This window comes from Spermophilus citellus (assembly GCF_964194105.1).
Source record: "Spermophilus citellus genome assembly, chromosome: 5".
Classification (NCBI taxonomy): domain Eukaryota; kingdom Metazoa; phylum Chordata; class Mammalia; order Rodentia; family Sciuridae; genus Spermophilus; species Spermophilus citellus.
The window spans coordinates 79,876,549-79,890,774 of NC_138186.1; the positions used below are offsets into that span (position 1 = coordinate 79,876,549).

Here is a 14,226-nt window from a genome sequence, read left to right on the forward strand (position 1 = left end):
TTATTCAAATCCATCTTTCGTCATCTGTAGATAAAGTTCAGAAATTTAATGAATCACTTCATAATAAGCTTCCACTCTTACATCAGTTAGACAAGCAACTTAAAAATAAACACATCTTTTTTTCCTTTTGCTTCCCAAAGTCAAAAGCTAGTATTAGAGAACAACAAACATAGATGTAGTCTTTTTGAAAATTTATGCTAAGTGTTAAAAGAAACTGGGGGAAATTTTAATTTTATAGACTATTTTTTTTTCTAGGAAGCAAAGTCACCACAAATAAGCATGGGTCTCTGTTCCATGTTAAGTTATTAAAAGTTAAACGCGTTAATTTTTAAGTAATGCAATTCAGGTGAATTACAAACAGACTAAAATATGGAATAATGTAGGTAGAGCTTCTTAATTTCATGAAGTATTTTTGTATTATTCCTGAAATTTACAGGAATCTGTCCTCTGCAGGTCTTAGGTTGAATATTTAAGAGGACAAATATAATCTAGTAGCAAGCTATGGTGTAGTTCTGATGTGATTACTCAGCAAATTTAGTAGATAAATGAAACACCTAATTTCTACCTAAAATACTTTTGAAGACTTTTGACAAATGTAATTACTTGCTAAAACTTTTTAAAAACAGTTTTATGCCTTTGAACAAGTGGAACAGTATTAACAGGTAAAACTGTATTCTGATTTTCTTATATAAATCTTACTTAATTCAGGTTTTATCAGCCTAACATATTTATTTTGACTAATTATAACTTGTTAAAACTGGCTTTGCACAATAAAAATCCTAATGTAATAAAAAATTTCTGTTAAATTGTCACTGGTGGGGAATGGCTACTTAGGAAATCGATTCATAGAAATTTGCCATCAGCACTGGGTGTTTTTTTTTTTTATTGGTTTTTCATAACATTACAAAGCTCTTGACATATGATATTTCATACATTAGATTGAAGTGGGTTATGAACCCCCAATTTTACCCCAAATGCAGATAGCAGAATCACGTCGGTTACACATCCACAATTTTACATACTGCCCTAATAGTAATTGTTGTATTCTGCTACCTTTCCTATCCCCTACTATCCCCCCTCCCCTCCCCTCCCAACTTCTCTCTCTATCCCATCTACTGTAATTCATTTCTCTCTTTGTTTATTTTCCCATTCCCCTCACAACCTCTTATGTGTAATTTTGTTTAGCAATGAGGGTCTCCCTTCATTTCCATGCAATTTCCCTTTTCTCTCCCTTTCCCTCCCGTCTCAAGTCTCTGTTTAATGTTAATTTTTTCTTCCTACTCTTCCTCACTGCTCTGTTCTTAGTTGCTCTCATTATATCAAAGAAGACATTTGGTATTTGTTTTTTAGGGTTTGGCTAGCTTCACTAAGCATAATCTGCTCTAGTACCAACCATTTCCCTGAAAATTCTATGATTTTGTCATTTTTTATTGCTGCATAGTACTCCATTGTGTATAGATGCCACATTTTTTTTATCCATTCATCTATTGAAGGGCATCTGGTTTGGTTCCACAGTCTAGCTATTGTGAATTGTGCTGCTATGAACATTGATGTGGCAGTATCCCTGTAGCATGCTTTTTTGAGGTCTTCAGGGAATAGTCCGAGAAGGGCAATAGCAGGGTCAAATGGTGGTTCCATTCCCAGCTTTCCCAGGAATCTCCAAACTGCTTTCCAAATTGGCCGCACCAATTTGCAGTCCCACCAGCAGTGTACAAGTGTACCCTTTTCTCCACATCCTCGCCAGCACTTGTTGTTTGACTTCATAGTGGCTGCCAATCTTACTGGAGTGAGATGGTATCTTAGGGTGGAAAAACACTCCATTCACAATATCCGCAAAAAAAATAAAATACTTGGGAATCGACCTAACAAAAGAGGTGAAAGACCTATACAATGAAAACTACAGAACCCTAAAGAGAGAAATAGAAGAGGATCTTAGAAGATGGAAAAATATACCTTGTTCATGGATAGGCAGAACTAACATCATCAAAATGGCAATATTACCAAAAGTTCTCTATAGGTTTAATGCAATGCCAATCAAAATACCAACAGCATTTCTTGTAGAAATAGATAAAGCAATCATGAAATTCATATGGAAAAATAAAAGACCCAGAATAGCAAAAGCAATTCTAAGCAGAAAGTGTGAATCAGGCGGTATAGCGATACCAGATTTCAAACTATATTACAGAGCAATAGTGACAAAAACAGCATGGTACTGGTACCAAAACAGGCGGGTGGACCAATGGTATAAAATAGAGGACACAGAGACTAATCCACAAAGTTACAACTATCTTATATTTGATAAAGGGGCTATAAGCATGCAATGGAGGAAGGATAGCATCTTCAACAAATGGTGTTGGGAAAACTGGAAATCCATATGCAACAAAATGAAACTGAATCCCTTTCTCTCGCCATGCACAAAAGTTAACTCAAAATGGATCAAGGAGCTTGATATCAAATCAGAAACTCTGCGTCTGATAGAAGATAAAGTTGGCTCCGATCTACAGATTGTGGGGTCGGGCCCCAAATTCCTTAATAGGACACCCATAGCACAAGAGTTAACAACTAGAATCAACAAATGGGACTTAATTAAACTTAAAAGTTTTTTCTCAGCACTGGGTGTTTTAAAGAGAATGCAGATGGAACAAAACAGACACTAGCCGATACTTTTTTATTTCTCTGTAGACTTCTTTACTTATGTATTTTATGATCACAATGTCAATGAATCCCTTCCTATGAGCCAAGTAAAATCTTAGGTTTTAGGCTTCCTGAGAGTCCCATAAGATACCTAATATAACTATCATTTTCCAGATGAAAAGCAAGACAAAAAGAGGTTAAATGACTTGCTCAGTGCCCTTTCATGAAGGGGCAGAGCTAAATTCAAGTACATGCTCTTAGCCCTTGCCCTATACCACCACTCTAAAGATAAATGCAATCTAATATTTTTCAGTAATCCAAAAGTCACTCAACTCAGGCAATCCTTTATAACTACATTAAAATATAATAAAATTTTAGTTTAAGCATTTCAAAGTATATTTCCTCAGATATGTTTAAGTAGCTCCATTAATGCTCCTTCCAACATTGTTTCCCAAGCTGTAGGTTGCATTGATCTACAATAATAATGGTGCTGTCTTCTTTTTATCAACAAGTTGTTTATTCAGAGAACTCTTGTATCATCCCTCCCAGGAAACCTCCAAGTGATTAAAATTGGGGCATTAAATTTTGACCTGCTTTGAGACATGCAAAGCTTATGAAATGCCTTTTGCTCATTAATATAAAATTTTTAAGTATTTTCAATTAATGTAAATGTTCATTTAGATATAGATGTATTTTTTAATATTTTGTTCTAGAAAAATATGAATGTCTTAGGTTAGGGGGGCATAGATGTGAAATACTTTGCAATTTAATTGTTTTGAACTTCATTTAGCACTACATTAACACAACTAGGTACTTAATCTTCTCTGTAATTATGATTGTAAAAGATCAAAATAAAACGAGAGTTACAATTATCTTTTCTTTATAAGTTGATGATTTTAAGTTGGTAAGATGCCATTATATTCAACAAAATAGTTTACAGTTAGATTAAGGTTCTCTAATACTGGAAGATACAAGTTATATATAAAAACAAAGAGAGGTGAAAAGTTCATTCCCCAGCTCTGGGAATATTTTGTTTACTTTTTTGTCTTTAAAATATATAGTTTTTAAAGTCTAAACTTTTATTTACCTGGGCACTGAAAATGAATACTGTCCTATTAGGAATAGATAATACAATCTTGAACAATTCTTTAAAAAAATTATTTGTAGAATTCTCTTAGTCCTTGCAACTATTACTGAAAATCAAACTGATTCAAACTTTTTAAAAAATGATAGTGATTCAGTATTTTAGGGTGTAAGAGTTTCCTGAGAGGAAGTAATCAAAACAAAATTATTTTTCTTCATAAAAAGAACAGCTACTTCATTTATTTCAAGCAGGGTAATTCAGAGACTTTTATGTAGGCCAGTGGTAGTCAAAAGCTAAAGAAATAACATAATTTTAAAATTATTATCAGAAAAATACATCAGAAAACTTGTTTTCCTTCCATTTTCTCTTCATTTATTTTTTTATTATCTTAAATATCTTTATATTTACATGTATTAGGAAAGCATATTCTCATTTAAGTAAATTTTAGTCTGAATTTTATTGATTTTAATGTATTGTGTAAATATTTTTATTACAACACAAATATACATTCTGTCAGCCCCAATGCTAATTGCTTTTACATTTCATCATTCCAAAGTTATTGTATTCACATTATTCCAGAATTCTTATGTCTTGCTAACTATATAGAAGGACTTTAGGTGCATGATTAAAAATATTTTAATATTTGCATAATTTAACAGATGAAGAAGAAGCATTTAGAAAACCATTCCAGGGCAATTTACTTGTTTTGAACATCTGGTTAACAGCTGGAGTAATGAAAGTTAACACAGCAGTACCCATCTTTCACACTGATCCCCCATGCACACAAACCACTAGGAAGGATTAACTACTATTAATTCTTGCTTTTTTTTTTTGCCATAGGGATCTGCTTTTAAAAAGGAAAGCAGATTTGAGAATTCTTAACTGTAGAATATCAGCTGAAATTTATATGCAATATATGAATAACACTGATTAATACTGGATTTCAATTTAATTAACATAAATTCCCAAAAGAAGGCTAGCTCTTGACAGTTAGCACAGACCATTATAGTAAAATCCCTAGGTAATTCATGTAAGCACACATTAGGCAATAAACAATATTACAGTAATAGCAAATGTCATATCCAGCAGAATCTTAATGTTGAACTGACAAGTAGATAGTGATCCTATAATTTTATTAGGTAACTTATTTGTTATATATTTTGTAATGTACAATATATAAAAATAATATACAATATGTTTTAATAGTTTAGGTTTTTAAGTTTTAGCATGAACATAGATTTTACATATTCATTCTTCTATTTTTCTTTAGCATGTTGATAACTTTGTGATGCTTCAGTTGAAAATGTTAAAATGAATTTGTACGGTCAGTTCCCAGTAAAACAATTTAATTTCCTAATTTAATTTAAAATATAAATAATCATTATATGCTCAATTACCCAGTGCAGGAAACATCAGAATTTGAGGATATGAACTGTCCTTCCAAGTTACAAATCATCCAAAGTCATTCAAGTTGACATTCCTCCCTTTTAAAACTTTACCTCCATATATCTAAATTTCTAGGTATATTTTAGGGCATATTAAATAGAGTGATATTAAAAGAAGGGCTTGAAACTCTTGTGAGGTAAATCATAGTAGACTGCTTTTAAGTTGCCTCATATTTAACTCAACGCTTGAGTGACACAGCAAGAGATACTGTTTTATACTTGCTCTTATATACTAATTCAGATTTTAAAGCTTTTTGTCAGGGAGTAGAATTGAGTTCTATCATGAATTTCTTTTTAGCACAACAATAGTTTAGCTTATGCTGTGTTATACTAGTTGTAGACACTGTGTGTGTGTGTGTGTGTGTGTGTGTGTGTGTGTATGTATCTCTAGTATATATGGATAAATTGGATCAATGGCTGAAAGAAAACCATAATTCATGGTGATATCTTTCTTTTTAGTATGATTATTTTTTTAAAGAGAGAGAGAGAGAGAGAGAGAGAGAGAGAGAGAGAGAGAGAGAATTTTTAATATTTATTTTTTAGTTCTCGGCGGACACAACATCTTTGTTGGTATGTGGTGCTGAGGATCGAACCCGGGCCGCACGCATGCCAGGCGAGCGCGCTACTGCTTGAGCCACATCCCCAGCCCCAGTATGATTATTTTTATTAAAAATTATATGATGCCTCTATGTAGTATAATTCATAATTATAATTATTATAATAAATATACATAATTTATAATGTATATCATATAAACATATAGTGTATTGATTTACCTTGAGTCCTAACCAACTTGATATCCCCTGAATAAGAGTGATCAGTTTTACCTGCTTAGTTTTCCAACAGGCTGTAAATAAATAAAATTATCATGGTAGTAGAGGAGCTTTATGACAGGACCGTGGAGCTGTTAGTGCCAGGAATGTGCTAACATCTTTGATATTAACTTGGGAAATACCAGGTACATTTTGGCTTGGATGAAGCAGCTTTATAAGACCCCTTTCTGTTGCTGAAATTCTCTGATCTTGTCACCAAGACCATACTGCTGTCAGAAAGTCCCCAATAAACTGGACTTTGCAATCCTGGTACTGTACCTTTTTCTTCATTCTTAAAGCACCTTGTGGCTATTTCTCACACATGGGAACCAGTTGTATTAGGACATGTGACATTTCAAGATGATATAATACACTGCGAGTTCAATAATTTTATATACAAAATTGTTTGGAACTTCATTCTCTGAAAAGTACCATTAGTTATAGTATTATGTTAACTAATGACAAACAGATATTTATTCATATATTATGTTGTTGGCATTGAAATCAGAGCCATGAAATATTAATAGGGAATATTTTTCATATGTACCTCAAATGATTAGAGCATTTAAGATTTTTACCATTATTGGAAAGAAGAAAACATTATAGATGATGCAAAAGAAATGATCCATACGGCCCATGGACAATACGATTTAGATTTTGCTTTTGAAGATCACACAAATTAATTTGATTGAAACTGATTTCACATATAAAAGAATATTTTAGACTTTTCTTGAGTAGAGTAGAAACTGAATTAAGAAAGGAATGGGCTCCTGTAGACTTAAGTGGAACAGATCCTAGAGTTCTTCATTTAAGCTAAATGCTTTGGATTTTAATCTCATGGTAGCAGGGAGCTTTAGAAGGGATTCGTGATGAGGGTAGGAGGAGGCAGGCAAAAGTTGTCATTGAAGAGGGTAGAGGCGGAATGAAGTTGAAGTGAGCTGAATTAAGGTATTTGGGAAGGGAAATAGAGAACTGGGTACTTTAAGGGGACTAATGATGGGGCTTCCATAGTAATCCAAAGGTGATGGTACAAAACCAGTATTGATTAAAAAGAAGCAATGAAAAGTACTGTGATCAATTTGAGGAAACTAAAATGGAGAGGCTCTAGAAAGTTTAAAAATGATGTTCCAGTGTGAAAGAAAAGGCCTGAGTTTTGATGATTATGGAATTGGTACAAGTTAGGAATTTGCAACTTGAGCAGGTAAAAGTTGGGTTAAATATGGTGCAAACATATTGCACTGAAGGTTTTGGCAGATAATGAAACTGGCACTGTCTGGTGGAAAATCCAGCTGACTTTGATATTAGATCTCTGTCACTTTATAGCTATGGATTTACCACATAGTGAATTACATAAATCTAAGGAGCTTAGAATAGTTCCTTTGATACATAATAATTTGATACTTAATAATTTGGGGTAGGATATGAAACAACTGTAGTAAGTAGTTTAAGTTAATATTCAGAGTAATAATTTATTTCATATTATCAGAACTGACCACAATGTAAGATGAATAGAGAATCGAGGTGAAGGTCACAGGATAGGGCAAGATCTTTGAGAGTACTCAATCATTGTCTGTGGTGAGATGAAAAAGCTAGGATTCTGAGGCTCAAGTAAAAGTCTGATGAGGAATTAAAAGCTATGGTTACAGAGGTCATGCCTTTTAGAAGTATTTTTTATCCCCAAAGTATGCAGAATCTAATGTTTAATGCCAAACACAGTGTCACATACTTGTAATGCCTGGGAGGCTGAAGCAGAAGGCCTCTAAGTTCCAAGTGTCAGCAACTTTGACCTTCAGCAACCTAGGGAAACCTTGTCTCAAAATGTAAAATAATAATAATAATAATAATAATAATAATAGGTCTGCTGGTGTAGCTCAGTGGTAAAGTGCATCTGGGTTTAATCCCCAGTACAAAACTTAAAAAAGAGGGAAAAATATCTAAAGTTTAAAATACAACTTTACATTATAAAAGGCAAAAGGAGGGCCAAAAATGGGCACAATAGAGTATTTCATTATTGATTAACTACTTACATATATTCTTTCAATATTCATTAAGTTGTCATCATCCATATTTCATGGTATTTGTCATGGTATTTGTAAGTTCTCTGTGTGTTTGTAAGGGTATAGTGATTTCATTTCTATCCTAGAAATGGAGATGTTGTGTTTAACTTTACATCTGTTTAGTTATAAGCATTGGTTTCAATATTTGGAAGAAACGTTAAGAAAGATACTCATTCTCTGAAGTCTTTAGTTAGAGTCCAAAATATTTTCCTGAATATAATTTTATCTTAATAGATTGAAGTATCTTAGTATAACTTGCATACCGCTGGAGGAAAAAATCCACAACAGACTTTATTGAACAGAACTCCGTTGGAATTTAATGAGGTTGAGATTCATGTGCAATGTGTATAACAAGTATTGTGTATCATAATAATCACACAATAATGTCTAGATGTCATCAACATCGCCATCATCATAAGCTGGGGCTTATTTTTACTAATATTGAATATATTTTTTTATATTCACTTTAACCCATTAAGTTCCATTTTCAATTCTACAAGCATTTCAATGATACTGGCACAGTACATTTAGATAGTTTAGGTATCATAAATAAGTTTTCATATACTATTAATAAATATTATCATTAATCATTCATATATTACTTTTCTCAAAAGAGTAGTACTCTAAAAATATAAATATAAATAATATGTTCATTTATTATTTCAACATTAACCTATGTGGTATATATGTTGTTCAATTTAAGTTTTTTAAGTGTTCTATAAATGGGAGATGGTACACAGTGGATTAAATGCTGGATTCATTCAAATTAGAAACTCCATAAATATTTTTTTCTGAATTTAGTATTTGGTCAAATAAAACAATTCCAATAATTTATGTTGGATCCTTAGCATAGAACTTAATATCATTTTATTCATGTAAGAGTTTTTACATTATTATAAGCTGCATCCTACAGTAATCTAAATACAGGTCCATAAACATCTTTAGTGTCTAATTTCTGTATTCTAAAGTTTAGCTTTCAAATATGATCTCTTAAGAGTTTATATAATACCAAATGATAAATAAATTTGTTATTTCGTTTAATAGAGTGTCTTTGAATTATTTGCCCATGTATACCAGCTAGAATATATTCATTGGATTCATTTACTCTTGGCCTTATATAAGATATATCTTTGAATCCTGTGTTCTTCATTATTAACAAATCTCATAGACAAGTTCTAGAAAAATAAACAAGCAGATCCGAATCTTCCTGAAGAAATGGTTTGATGTATCTTACTTTTTAAAACATTTTCTTAAAATTTAAATGCCTTCAGTGAGAGGATAGGGTCATCAGTTCCCTTCAGTCTCTACCACTCAGAATTAGTTTATTTGTAAGGGAATTTTGAGATTTTGATTCTTGGATCTCTATTTCTAAGTTTGCTTCCATTTTCATAGTTGTATATATCCCTGTGACTGTTATTCTTTAGAAAAGACTTGGACAAATCAGTTCTTATTTCTAACCACCTCTTCCAACTGTTGTACTTTTGGTGAATACCTGCAGTTGTCTTATTCAGGGACAATTTGCAATTTCTGTTTGGACAACATAGGTCCCAGATAACAATGTGGTTTTCATAAATACACGTTAAGTTGAAATCTATAATGGTATTTAGAGAAAAATAATAATGAATATACTTAGTTTACTATGAAAAATATAACAATAAAAATCTTATATTCTCAATTTTGTCATTTTCTAATTTCATTCTCATCTTAGAATAAGTTTTTAGAAATTATTATGAATATCAAATTTATAACTTATTTTGAACATAATTTAATGGACATAATTTAATGACGATTCCCAAAAAATAATGATAAATGATCTTAACGTAAAATCCATAGAAGTTTGATGGGCTAATGATCAGGATAATGAGGTAATTTGAAGTAAAGAGGTTTGTACTCTTTGAAAAAGTGTCATATCCTTGTTAATATGGTTATTTTTACATTTTGATTACTTGATTAAAATATTTTTAATAATTTTTGTTGGTATATTATAATTACACATAATGTTGGGGTTTATTGTGATACATTTTAGTATTTCACAAATATAAATTGACCTATTACTCTCACTAGTACTACATGGAGACGTAGGAGTTGTCATTCTAGTTCTAATAGAGCATTTTATAGTCAAGGTAACTGTATAGATAATGATAGGTCCCTATATAGAACTGTAGTATATTTTTAACTTTGGAGGGAAAAACAAAAGTAAATATGAGGATCAAACTTGGTATAGTTAGCTGATTTCAGTTTGCAATTATAACTGCAAAATAACTAAGTATACCCTCATCACCTAAAAGGGAGACTTTGTAAGTTTTAAAAGTGATTATTTGCTAATAGTATAATGCAACTAGAAATTAAATACTATAAATGTAAGAAAACCCCATCAAAACTGTTTTACCAATAGGGTTTTGCTTGTGAAAATGCTAATTCATGGATCTTCCAATCAGCAGTGCCCTGTTCTCTGCTTCAACCAAGCCTCCACTCATGAACAAATTTCAGGAACTCTGTCAATCTGAATTCATGACTGAAGAACCTGAGAGTCAAACAATGCTTAGAATTTACAGTGTTTCAGATAAATTTTTTTGGAAAATCAATATCATTTAATGTCTAACAATAAATAGCAGAACTTTATAACTTACTTTTTTTTGGTAGCATAGTTTCTGAGATTCCAAAAAGTAATTGTAGAAACTGCAAGCCCTTTATATGTTTAGGATCTCAAACTGCCTGTTATTTTGTCATGTTCTGTTTGTGAAAATAAATAATAGTGCCAACCATTTTGAAGTTATCAAACAGACTCTTGATGAAAAGATCTGTAAAATACTATAGCCATATTCTCAATCAACTTTACCATGAGATTTGCTTTGGCCAGTGGGACCCTCAAAGAAGCTTACTATTATGCTTAGCTTCTAGAAAATAAAAGATCACAGGAGAAAAGCCCTGTGGTTTCTGTTATCCCTACTGTACCCAGTGATGGCTAGACACACCCACCATGAACCTGAGATGTGGCCATCCAGTCCTGAACTGGAATCCAAGGATCACAAGAACCATCTAGCCAATCCACATAATCTTGAGAAATCATGACCATTGTTGTTTTAAGTCACTAAGTACTGACTGATAATAATCCCCTTTCCCTCCAAATCAGAGCAAGAAATTCCATCTGAAATATTAGCTCAAAACAATAGCAATTGCTAGAGCCCCAAACTGAACTGCCATGTTAGCTTTAGATAATCTTCAATAATGGAACAATGCCCTAAAGACAAAATGCTTCCTGACCATACTTAGAGCAGAAAGAGCATCTCTCTTACACATCTTGTATAACAGTGTCTAATAAGCTAGAATTATATGATATCAAAATCCTGCCTACAGGGAAGTCTGAGACATTGATTTCAGCACTTCAAAATTGACAGTACAGAAACTCATGTTAGGAAGGTGTAACAGATTTTAAGCTTCAATCTACTGTATCTACTACAGTCAGTATAAGTTCTTTCTTTTTCTTTTTCTATATTTTTTTATTTTTTAATTAATTTTGAGAATATAATATATAGATGGATAAGTAACATCTGAAAACTCATATTAATCTGTAGATGTAGAAATGATAAAGTTATTCTTCAAATTGATATCTGGTTAACTGTGTACCAAGAAACAAATTGGTCATTCTCTAAGCTTAATGTTCCCTGTGATTTTCTTAATATTGGAATGGTGGGAAAGGCTCTTATTTACTCTTTTTATCCCCATCTCCTATTGGCTCACAGTTGCCAAGTTTTGCCAATGCCTCAGAGCCCATGTATAAGCTATTCCTTTACTAGGATATTAGTTTCTGTCTCCCCTCCTCCAAAGTGTAATTAACAAATAGCCCCATGTGACTCCTCATCTTAAATAGTATCTTCAGAGGGAGACATTCCCTGACTTCCCAAACTTGATCAGGTTTTGTTATAATAAAGAAAGCTTATTACAGCAATAAGGAAAACTATTGTAACACAAACTTCCCATAATACTGTTTATTTCCTCCTATAGTCTAGTAATAAAGGGATACAACAATTAATTTTAGGAGGGGAATATCTACCAAAATGTTTAATAAAATGTTTAATTAAATTTAGTTACAGTAGGATAAGGTGGTTTTATTGTCCTCTGATTTGAATTTTCCCTCCTACCTTTGAGAAAATGGAATAGACTATACAAGTGTGGAATATCTGGATTGCATTTGCCTTGAAATGTGGTTGCTGTTTGCTGCATTGAGGTGTGATACTTAACATTATGTGTCAACTTGGCTTGAATATAGTCCTGAACTTTTGGTCAAATTCCCATGTAGAGGTTGCTATGAAGATACTTTTTAGATATGATTAATATTTAAATAGACTTTCAGTAAGACAAAATGCCTGTCGTAATTTGATCCAGTCATCCAAAGGCCTTATGAGAAAAGACTGATTCTGCTGCCAGACTTTCTTTAGACTGAAACTTCATCATCAGCTCTTCTCCAGCCTACAGGAGTGCTCTGCAGATTTTAGAATTATCAATCTGAGCAAATGCCTTAAACTAAAGCTCTCCTCCTCCTCCTCCTCCTCCTCCTCCTCCTCCTCCTCCTCCTCCTCCTCCTCCTTCTTCTTCTTCTCTCTCTCTCTCTCTCTCTCTCTCTCTCTCTCTCTCTCTCTCTCTCTTGCTCACACACACATGCAAACAATCTATTGATTCTGTTTTTCTGATGAACCTTGACTAATAAAAAGAGAATAGAGGGAAGTAAGAGAACTAATCTACTAAGTGCAAGAATCTCTTTTTCTACTAGTTATTTTAATTCCCCAAGAAACCCTAGAAAGTAAGTTTAATTGTTATTGTCATTTAAGAGGAGAAAAACTCAGTCCAAGAGAAAATAAGATGTACTTTACTATGTCATGGGAAGCCATGCCAAGAACCTAACATGACAGTCTTCATGCCTTCTGCCATTCTTAGATTACCACATTGCCTGCTGTCCGTGAGAGGCACTGGCTAGGGAACCTTGTATTAGCCAGAGACAGCAGTATGCTCCAAAAATAAGAGTCTCTTTGGAGTAGAGGAGGGCGAAAATAAACCTCAGAGTATTATTGGTAAGCTTCTGTGATTGTTGCTGGAGTTTTATTAAGCAATATATTTTTTTCTGACATAGTGCTGATTTTCAGAGTTGGTGAGATAGTCCCCCATTTTACAAACAAAACACAAAAATTACTTCATCATTCCTCTAGTGAACTGAGAATAGTTTTTATTTCTTTCAAGTTTTTTGCCCAATTTTCTTGAAGCCGCCCCACATTTGGATGTTTCACTGAGGCTGGTCTAGGACCAACCTGTGTCCTCCAAATGGAGCATGTGTTTCTATTTCCAAGTCTGTACCCACGTATACCTTTGGGTAAGAACAATGATTGGAAGAGTTGCCAAAATTATAGTATCCTTGGGGAAAAGCAATGTTGACTAATTGTATTCTATATACCGTAAAGTAAGTAATAGCCTTGGATGCTCAAAGCCAAAATTATTTCTAAACATCTCTAGTATTTAAAAGTTCCCAGGAAAGCATCTCAAATTTATTTTTAGGACTATCGAATATGATGCCCTTAAGGAACCACAATAGAGAGAGAGATGAGTTTGAGTGGATGACATCTTATTTAGATAGAGAGGAAGAATTTTCTGATGTTAATGTAAGTGTACTGTTTGATTGATTTTTGTTTGGAAACCCGTCAAAATATTTTAGACGAAAACATGAGTTAGTTAAAACATGACAATGAAAAGCTAATAAGTGTCAAAAGGTCTGAGCCATTTCAAGACTTGTTAGAAGGGAATTTTTTTTTTTGTACCTCAAATGGATATAGATAAAAACGTAGACAAAAATAAAACTACCTTTACACATACATACAATGAATATACTTGGTGTCACAGGGTAGATTCAAATGAAAATCTTATTTTTCCACTTTTGAGACTTTTACCACATATTAAGGATGGGGAAACAAAGACAAAATGTTAAAAGAGCTAAAATTTAAGCATAGCTTGGAGGAGCTATGCACATGTATTATCTTGGTGAGTCATGCAAAGGGAAAAATGCCTGCAAGTCTAGGTGGTAATGTGAACTATATGTTGGAAGACATGGGATTTCAGCATGTTCACCTGTCGGGACACTCTTCTGGGCAGAGGTGCTGTCTGCACCAGGGAACAGAGGTGCAGTGTACAGAAGGGAGAAGAGAGCA

At 33.0% G+C, this 14,226-nt stretch overlaps 1 protein-coding gene across 1 annotated transcript in view; it reads left to right on the forward strand.

The window, feature by feature from the left end:
- ADGRB3 (adhesion G protein-coupled receptor B3) overlaps positions 1–14,226 on the forward strand; it is a 696,487-nt gene that overhangs the window by 21,754 nt on the left and 660,507 nt on the right. The window lies entirely within an intron of this gene.